Genomic DNA, 11,418 nt, shown 5'->3' on the forward strand with positions numbered 1-11,418 from the left:
CAAAGGTGTGGTTATGATAGGTTCAGCAATGCAAAATCTTCCTAAGTCCAAATTTAACTTCCATCAAGCACCTGAAACTCACCCGAAACCCCCGGGACCTAATCCAAACATGCCAACCAATCCTAAAACATCATTCAAACTTGTTTCCAACCTTCGGAACGCTCAAAACGATATCAAAACACCAATTTAACATCGGATTCAAGTCTAAGAACTTCAAAAAAACTCACAAATTACCCTTTCAATCAAAAAGTCTATCAAACCTCGTCCTAATGACCTGAAATTTTGCACACACGTCACATTCAACACTACAGAGCTACTCCAACTTCTGAAATTCCATTCCAACCATTAGATCAAAATCTCAGTATCAAACCGGAAATTTCAAAAATTTAACTTTCGACATTTCGAGCCTAAATTAGCTACGGACCTCCAAAACACCATCCGAACACGCTCCTAAATCCAAAATCACCCAACAAAGCTAACAGAATTATCGGAATTCCATTTCGAGGCCGTCTTCACATTATTCTGACTATGGTCAAATTTTCAAAACTCAAGCTCTCATTTAGGGACTAAGTATCCCAAAACTCTCAGAAACTCAAAACATCCCGGCAAATCAATATAGCAGAAATAAATACGGGGAAAGCAGTTAATACGGGATCAGGGTGTTAATTCTTAAAACGACCGGTTGGGTCATCACAGTTCTGTTAGGATCAACTCATCTAAAACGCTCTTATGGCGTCTATTGATACTACTATTACTTCCACAATTGCTTGTTCCAACACATCCAAACATGCTTGGGACTTTTTGCACACTGCTCATGCAAATAAGTCCCAGACTCGGATCTTCAGTTTTCGTGATCAACTTGCATGAATCTCAAAAGACACCATTCCCATTACTGAGTATCTTCAGAGTATTCAATCCCTCTCTGATGAACTTGCCACTATAGGTGCCCTGGTCATTGATTCCAAACTTATCTTCAATATTCTTTGTGGACTTGGCCCTATGTTTCATTAGATATTGACTGTCATACGAGCACGTGACACCACAATCACCTATGAGGAACTATATGAAAAGTTGTTTGACCATGAGCTCTTTATCTGCCATGAGGAAGCTAAGAAAACTCATAGTCCTATCACAAAAGCAGTTGCTACACAACAAATTGAAGAAAAATTTCAACAATCGCCACAATCGCCACAATCACCACCAACCCTATAACAACAACTCTCAATCATGGTGACAAAATACTCGCTGTAATACATCCATCTAGTGGCAACGCCCAAACAATAACCCAATGGGTGCTATTCGTTGTCAATTATGCAACAAGATTGTCCATACTGCAAATATATGCCGATCCAAGGCACATAACTTTGAGTCCAAATCCAATTATATCAAGGCTTTAACACTACTGCTAACTCATGGATAGTCGATTTTGATGCCACACAACATATCACAACCGAACCTCATAACCTACAACCATACCGCGACAACGAGAATGTCTCTATCGGTGATAGTAATGAAATTCCCATCTCATATATCAGTTCTACTCTATTAAATGCATCAAATAATATTTTTAAGCAAACTCACACTCTATGTGCTCCATCTATCAAACGTAATCTTATTTCTGTTTCCAAATTCTGTGAGGACAATCTAACGTCTGTTGAATTCTTTACTTTTTCTTTTCTTGTGAAAGATCTAAAAATGTGTACACCATTGGTGCACAGCCAGACCAAAAGTGCAATGTATGAGTGGCCCACTTCACATCCACAAGCTTATATATCTACCACTTCAACTTTCCTGACCACTTGGAACCAAGACCAGGTCATCCACACTCTAGAGTTCTTACATATGTCTTGAATATTTTCTTGCTCCCATTTGTTGAGCAAGACAAGTTTCTTTATTGTAATTCTTGTCTTTCTAATAAATCCCATCAGTATCTGTTTCACACATTAACTCTAGAAAGCTCTAAACCTCTTAAAATTATTCTTAGTGATTTATGGGGAGCCCTCTCCTGTGTAATCTCTTGATAAAAAAATTATATTATTGTATTTTTGTTTATTAATACACAAGATACACTTGGCTCTATGCACTTAGAAATAAATTTGAAGTCAGAGAATTTATTAAAATTTTTATCCTTTGATAGAAAGACATTTCAATACCAAAACTCTATCACTTTATACTGATAATGGAGGAGAGTATAAAAGTCTTGACTCTTATCTCTCACTTTACAGTATCGAACAACTTTCTACCCCACCCTATACTCCTTAAAGAGTTGCTCTTGCTGAGCGCAGACATTGTCATATTTTTGAAACTGCAAGAACACTCTTACATAAGGCGTCTCTCACATCACTTTTTGGGTCATTCGCCTGTTACCATGCGGTTTATCTAATTAACCGACTCCCCACCACACTTTTAAATAATAATGGTCCATTCGAAAAATTATTTGGTTGGACACCTGAATATGCTTCTCTACGAATTTTTGGATGTTTATGTTATCCATGGCTCAAACCATACTCCAAAAATAAACTTGAACCAAAATCCACGCATGTGTTTATCTCGATTTTTCCTTGTCCTATCACTGCCACTAGCGCGTTGATCCAATCTCATCAAAAAATTTATTTATCCCGAGATGTACAATTTATTGAAAAAAATTCATTCAAAAATTTATTCTCTAATATTGCAATTAAAAAAATCACATAGAATGAGCAAATACTACAATTGTTAATTCACCCAACCCCACCCCTAATATTTCTAATATTCAGATATTCCCCAACCAATTAAAACAACAATTCCAGTTGCGGAATCCCAACCCTATACGTCATCTCCTCCTCTAAACCAAACAGACATGCCAATAAAGTCCTCAATTTCTGGTGTGCCAGCGCTAGAAGTAGATTCGGACTCCTCACAGACTTCTACTCAAGGTAATCCTCCCTGTACTTTTCTTCTGTAATTCCCACTGCCCACAAATCTAATTGTTCATACCCATCTTCTTCGAATCCTTCAAGCACTGCCCATCAATCGCCAGCCCCCAACACATCTATAAATTCATCAAATTCTAAATCTAACCATCACAAACCTCTCCACTACTTCTAGTATATCACCGTAGAACACCCTAATCCAAAACCATGGCACCTCATCCTACTACCTCTATTCAAACCAGCAGCCACCAAGCAGCACCACCAGTCATACTCATAGTTTCCCACTGCCCTTCCCCTCCCAATTACATTATCATTCGTTCACAGAATAATATTCAAAAACCTTTTGACTAACTTGCTCACTTAGAAACCTCACTTGTACCACATACCTTCAAACAAGCTGAGAAAAACCTTGAGTGGAGGAAAGCTATGAAATCAGAATTTGATGCTTTACTAAACTGTACTTGGGAACTAGTTTCAAATGATCCGCCTAAAAATGTTGTTTCATGTAAGTGGCTTTTCAGGATTAGAAAGAAAGCAGATGTGTCTGTTCATTGCTACAAAGCGAGACTAGTTGCCAAATGATTTATTCAGAGGTCGAGTGTTGATTTTCACTTAACTTTCAGTCCGAAAGTCAAACCTACCACTATATGAATCATACTTGTTGTCACGCCCCAACCTTGGGAGGCGTGGTTGGCACCCGGTGCCGCATTGGCCCGAGCGAACCACTTTATAACTCATTCATTCCTTTTGTGGTCCGCATTGCCGCATGGACACAACTCGTAATGTATAATTATAAGTGGCCAAATGTTATATGAATGAACCATCGTTCTTAAAACATGAATACATATGGGCTGTCAAGGCCTCTGACATACTGTACAAAATGAACCTCTGTCTACAAAGCCTCTAATTTTTTTTTAACATCAAATGGACAGGGTACCGGCCTACCCATAAGTTTGTAGAAAAACTCTGACACGATGACTCATAGACTCGGCTGCACTCCGAATGAGGTGGAGTCTTACCAATCCTTTGTTGAATGCCAATATCGTCTATTGTAAGGGCTCGTCAAACTGGTTATCTATACCTGCAGGCATGAATGCAACATTCCCAACAAAAGGACGTTAGTACGAATAATGTACTGAGTATGTAAGGCAGAACTGAAAAAGGACAGTAAGTTAATATTAATTAAAGACATAACAAAAACATGAAGTAAAGGACTCAACTGTCACGATCCTAAAACCGGACCCGGGCGTGATGGCGCCTCTCGTAAAGACAAGGCCAGCCGAAATAACACCCAATTCATTATAAACAATTGAAATAACATAATTAAGTCATTAACATGATTAAATCTCAATAGAAATAGTGAAATAGTACAATTTGCGGGGAAAAAACCAAAACAACCCTATATCGGAGTGTCACCAGTCACGAGCATCTATCATAAGTCTACAAGTCTGGAAAGAGTTTACACACTTTATTACATAACTAGGATAAGGGAAATAAAATAAGAGGGAGAAACACGGGGCTGCGAACACCGAGCAGCTACCTAGTGGACTCCGAATAGCATGCTGAGCAATCAACCCTCACTGGAGGAACCTGAAGCTCCTGAATCTGCACACAGGGTGCGGGGAGTAAAGTGAGTACTCCAACTCAGTGAGTAATAATAATAAATGAAGACTGAGCGGTAAGAAATCACGTAAAGCATAATAACATGCTATAAAGAAGCAGTGTAAAATAAATAAATGGCAAAGAAACAGTGAAATCTTATAAAAACACCTTAGTTCAGAATAAGCTTCTTTAAAAACCTTTTTAACAGCTAAACAAGTAAATGAAAAGCAGCTAGAAAAGATAAACACATAAAATTCCCCCCTCGGGCACAATGTCAACAGAATTAGCCCCTCGGGCAATAACATGGAACAATTCCAGCCCCCCGAACTATATCTCATATCACAATGGGTACCCCCACTCACTGGGGGTGAACAAACTCTAGGAGGGGCCCCTTACGGCCCAAGCACAATCTCAAGCCAACTCGTGGCATAATCAGTAGGCTCTCGGTCTCATATCAACTAGCCACCTTATGGCATACAATCTGAGGCCCTTGGCCTCATGATCATAAATCAGTGTATCACTATTGCGGCGTGCAGCCCAACCCAAAAGTATCCTGACAACACAGGCCCTCGGCAACAGTAAACACATGATGCTTAACCCAAAAGATTATTTAAAATATTTAATGTGTTAAAACAGAGTAAACATGGCTGAGTTATAAATATACTAGAATATAACATGACTGAGTACAAGTATAAAGTCAAAACAATAAGAAAATAGCAGTAAAAATCTCATAAAGGTCCAAATAGTTGGTACGAGGCCCAAAAATGGCATTCAACCCAAACATAATGATAGCAAATAATTTTCAATCAAATACGCGGTAAAACCATCATTCGGGATGGACTAAGTCACTATCCTCAATGGTGCACGGCCCCACGCTCGTCATCTAGCGTGTGCGTCACATCAATATAACACCACGATATGCAGTCCGGGGTTTCATACCCTCAGGAAAATATTTACAATCATTAATCACCTCTATCCGGTCCAAATCTCTAGCCTGCAACGCCTTTGCCCCTCGAATTAGCCTCAACTCGCGTCGAATCTATCCAAAATCAGAATCACGACGTCAAAATATGCTAAGGGAACGAAGCCCATGCAAAAATAATCATTTTACAACATAAATCCCGAAATTAACCAAAACCCGACCCCCGGGTCCACGTCTTGGAATTCAATAAAATTTACATCAATAGATTCCTTATCTCCCCACGAGTTCATACATATCAAAAGTCCCAAAATCCGACCACCAATGGCCCCTCAAATCCTCAAGGCAAGGTCTCCAATACCAAGCCCTAGTTTTCCCAATTTTTAACCCTTAATTTCTATTAATCTTAGGCCAAATCAGTGAAATTATGCCATAAGATCGATTATTAGACTCAAAAATCTTACCTAGAGACGATATCCCTTGATTTCCTCTTCAAAATCTCCCAAAAAGCTCCAAAACCAACTTGAAATGATGAAGAACAACTCAAAAATCGCGAAGGGTTGATTTTATACCGTCTGGCCCGGGGATTACACACCTGCAGCCAATTTCAGGCTCATGCGCAACTGCTTCTGTAGTCCGAGCACCGCTTCTGCGGTCATCACATAAGTGGCCAAAATCGCATCTACAATGCATTGCCCGCACATGCGCCATCGCAGGTACGACTCCTCAACCGCTTCTGTGGTTCCTTCCTTTCTAGGCTCTTCCGCTTCTGCGACTCCAAAACCAACTTCCAGCAATGGCACCAAGACACCTTTCCAGCAATGACTCCAAAACCCCTAGCTGTAGGTGCGGTTACGACAACAATGGCACACCTTCAACTGCCAAAACCAACTTCCAAACTTTCAGCCAAACATCCGAAATCATCCTGAGGCCCCCGGGACCTCAACCAAGAGCACAAACACATCATATACCACCATCCAAACTTATACCAATCTTCAAAACACTTCAAACAATATCGAATCAACCAAAACATATCGGATTCCAGCCTAAGTTTCCAAACTCTTCCGAATTACGCTTTTGATAAAGAAAAAGTCTACCAAACCATTTCCGAATGATCTAAAATTTTGCACACACATGCCAAATGACACAACGGAACTACTGCAACTCCCGGAATTTCATTCCGACCCCTATATCAAAATCTCACCTATCAACCGGAAAACGCCAAAATTTCAATCTCGCCAATTCAAGCCTAAATCTACTCCAGACCTCCAAAACACATTCCGATCACACTCCTAAGTCCCAAATCACCTAACGGAGCTAACCGAATCATAAAAATTCCGATCTGAGATCATATACCAACAAGTCAAATCTTCGTCAAACCTTTCAAATTTTAAGCTTCAAATGAGAATTGTTTCTTCAAAATTCATTCTGGTTACTCTGAAAACCAAAACCAAAGATTTACATGAGTCATAATACATCACACGGGGCTAGACATACCCGAGAACTGGCGAGAAAAGAGCAAAATCTCAAAACAACCGGTCCGGTCGTTACATCAACCTGTAAGTTTGAATAGCTCTATAAATCATGAAATATTGATAGTATCATGCATATGGATATGAATGTCATGTCGTGCATAGGTACATGTGTTGATCATCATCAAGCCTCTGAGGGCATCCCATTATATGATATCGGCCACTGTGAGCAAAATCATCAACGTATACCAGCTGATCAGGTAGTGATGCCAATCCAGCCCAGGGAAGATCCATCCCATATATATATATATACACACACACACACACACACACACACACACACACACACACACACATATATATATATATATATATATATATATATATATATATATATATATATATATATATAACACCATCTGAGTCATAGGTAAATGCACATGTAAATGAATGCAATGCATGAGAAGTACGTTAACAAAATCTTTCGGAAAGTCATAAGACTATTATGCCTTTGATTAATATCATGAAGTAAAAAATTTCAACTTACGTATTTTTCTAAGGCACATGAAAATATGATAAAATAATACGATACATGGGAATTCAAAAACATAGGAACCTCTAGTATTTCTATGAAAAGAGTCATTTATGAAAATTGTGCATTTTCTTTGTTTCGTTTATTTTGTAAGATCTGAGGCTGATGGTGCAATATTTTGTCTCCCAAAGAAAAATGCAATACTTGGATCAACAAGTGACCCTATTTACTTGGCTCGAACAAAAAAGGTGTGTGAGAGCTAAATTTCTACTTTCACCTGACCAAAAGGAAGCCATTACCCGAATGAGAAATGGGTAATCATATGGATATCAGGCCCCTAGTCGCATTATTAAAATATCCCAGGTAATAAGCAAGTGGTAAATAATAAACATTAGAAGACAGATGGTTCCACTTACAAGACTAGGAAAATATATGTAAATTTTGGGGTATGAATTTTTCTTTATGACTCGTTATCAAACTTGTGTAATGATGAGATCATGTAAAAGTGAAGGAAGGTCTTAGCCTTAACATACCTGGAGTAGGGAAAAATCCGTATGATACTTTTTTGAGAAGGATGGCACACTCAAATTAACAAGAAATCATTCATGCTTAGGTCATGAACTGTTGATCATAAATTTCATCTCAGGCAGAAGTTTTCTGTTTTACTTCAGGAAATACACATAGGCAAAACACAGTCGTGTAAAAAGGTGTAAAGTCGTAACCACAAAAGAGTATTCAACTGCTATCTGGATACAGCTTACATAACGTGAATGAAGGGATATTGGGTAGTGAATTATACTTAGGAATTGAAAAGAAAAAGGCAAAAACTTCACAGCTTATCAATGTTTAGTGTGTACAGGTACTACATATTGACAAGGTAAAGGAATTTAAAACTAAAAACTTGACTCTTCTTTATTAAATGGAATGACTAAGACTTTGCCACCTACTAATATGACTTTAAAGTCATATTAACTAATCTTATATGGATGCCACGTGGGGATGGGTGGAGATTTTAAATCTTTATTCATTAATTATTAGGTGATTAGGTAATGTCATGTTATCCGTTAATTAATCAACTACCCGTAAAATTAAGAATTGTTTCAAATTATTTAAAATACTACTTATTTTTAATACACTTTGTACATCCTACTATCATGGTCATATGGTACTATATAAAATAAATTCATATACTATTATTTCATTAAACCATCCGTGTAAATAATACATATATTTTCTCAACTTATAATTTTCTTAATCTCATAGAAAGAATATAAATTTTTGTACATTTAATTCTTAAAATGATAAAAAGATAACCTTCTTTTCTTGTGAGAAAATAATTTCTATCTTTACAATAAAGAAAATCTCATAAACTTTCTCACATTATATGTATAATTTACCATATCCGAAAATATTAAAATGTTAACTATCCAAAATTATACTGATAAAATTTTTACTAAAATACCCTATTTAAAAGAAAATACTACACTAACATAATATCTAACGGTATTAAGGTTGTTAAATTTTCGGGGTCTTGAATAAAGATGCAAACCTAATATCGCATATCAAGAAAGGAATATTAGGTGAAGATGATGCTGGAATTTTGTAATTTGGTTACAAGTGTAGACCACATAAATTAAATTACTGGTCCCATTGTGCAAAGTTTGAATTCAAATCTTCTTGCAATTCAGTATTTTATTTGGTACAAAAATAACGTGACATTTATGGCTTGGCATTAAGGAAAAACTTGTATATAGCTAGCTCGAATGCCCTCGTTACATCCACCCTCTTAAATACCAACCCCCCCTCCTACTGCCCTGGGGCTTTACTCTCTAAATGCCTCAAGTCAATATCTCAAGATTTAGTAAAATTATTTGCATGCAGTTGATCAATATGCACCAAAAGTGTCTAGACACAAACTGGAACCATTTTTATTTCTACTCTCTTTATTGTAGGTAATTGTTGTTGTCATCATATAATATAACTTAGGAAGAAAAAAAGTAAATATTGATAGGTCTAAATATTGATGAACCGTGACTCATTCTGATCGAACGACTCAATTTTGTCTCGCCTAATATTAAAGTACGGGGTGTAACATCCTTCCCCCTTTAGAAACATTCGTCCTCGAATGTTAACTTTTAGAGATTTACAAAATTTTCACTAAGGTCTCCTGTGTAACTTAAACTAAACCCCAAACTATATCTAAAATCTTGACTATTCACTACCTTATGTATTTAAGTATCTCGTATCTTCTTCACCTTTATCTTACTTATCTTGTATTGTATCTTTTGTTTCTTCCATAACTTCCCTTGCACATAAGTAGAAATTACATCTACACCTTAAAGTTCTATTGTGATAGTACCTCTAGTGCATACAAAATTCGGTGGAAACTTTATATTGACTTCTTAGAACTTAGCTCTATGGCACTATCTGAAAATAAAAGAAGGGTAACATTTCCTAAATGCCCTATAGTCTCTCAATTATAAATGTGGCATGCAACACACCCATAAGTGAGACTCTACTAGGCACGGCTTTATAGAATCCCTAGGACACAACCCGCTCTGATACCATTTTATCACGCCCCAACCTTAGGAGGCGTGGCTGGCACCCAGTGTCGCATTGGCCCGAGCAAACTAATATGTAACTAATTCATTCTATTTGTAACTATCATGGGCCAACATGGCCACAACTCATAATGTATAATTGTAAGTGGGCAAATGTTATATTATCGAACCATCGGTCTTAAAACATGAATATATATGGGGCCTTCAAGGCCTCTGACATACTGTACAAAATGAACCTCTATCTAAAATGTCTAAGATTTTTTTTTTGACATCAAATGGGAGAGGGTATCGGTCTAACCATAAGCTTGTAAAAAAACTCTGATACGATCACTCATAGACTCGGCTGCACTCCGAATGAGGTGGATTTTTACCGATCATTCGCAGATCTATTGTGAGGGCTCGTCAAACTGATTATCTATACCTGTAGGCATGAGTGTAGCGTCCCCAATAAAAGGACGTCAGTACGAATAATGTACTGAGTATGTAAGGCAGAACTAAAACATAACAGTAAGTTAATATTAATTAAGGACATAGAAAAAATATAGAGTAAATGACTCAACCTATAAATCTGAATAGCTCTGTAAATCATGAAATATCCCTCCGAAGGAGTCGTGATGGCACATAGTCTCTAAACTAGGTAACCCTAACATTTACAGAAATAACATTAACATTTACTAACTTCAGACTTATAACTCTCAATAAATCACAATTTCAAAATCGGTGGTACAAATCATAAGCCTTTCTAAGAGTAGTTAAACAAAATAAATACAACAATTTTCCAGAACGAGAAGGAATCAATGGAACGTAAATACAAACGAAGGTGACTCCAAGGCCTGTGGACGCATTAATAGGTTATCGTGAGTCTCCACCGCGACTACCCGCATAGCTACCATCGATCAATACCTGGATTTGTACATAACAATGTACAGAAGTGTAGTATGAGCACACCATGGTAGTGCCCAGTAAGTATCAAGACTAACCTCAGTGGGGTAGTGACGAGGAATAGTCAAGAAACCTACTGGTCAAATGAAAAGAACTGGATATGATAATAAAATATCGAGATAAAGTTAACGAGGTAATATCAACGGCGGAAAGAAATCAAAATACAAATAGTAAGAACAATAAAGGGAGAACACGAGTAGTAATGAACGATAACCAAGTAAATCAGATAACCATGTAAATCAACTCTGACATAACAGAAACAGAGACAAGTAAGAATGCATTCAATTAAAGAAGAAAATGCCCACTTAATTAATCACATCATGTCTAATACACAATCCCGACCATCTCAATCCTCAGTTTCTCATATCATAATCTTAACTTCTGAATCTTCCGCACGCATGACACCTTATGCCCCTATATCTTCCATCTCACTTTTAACAACAGAATCCACATGCTATACAATACATAATGTTCGTAC

The sequence above is a fragment of the Nicotiana tabacum genome, chromosome 22 (assembly GCF_000715075.1).
Source record: "Nicotiana tabacum cultivar K326 chromosome 22, ASM71507v2, whole genome shotgun sequence".
NCBI lineage: Eukaryota > Viridiplantae > Streptophyta > Magnoliopsida > Solanales > Solanaceae > Nicotiana > Nicotiana tabacum.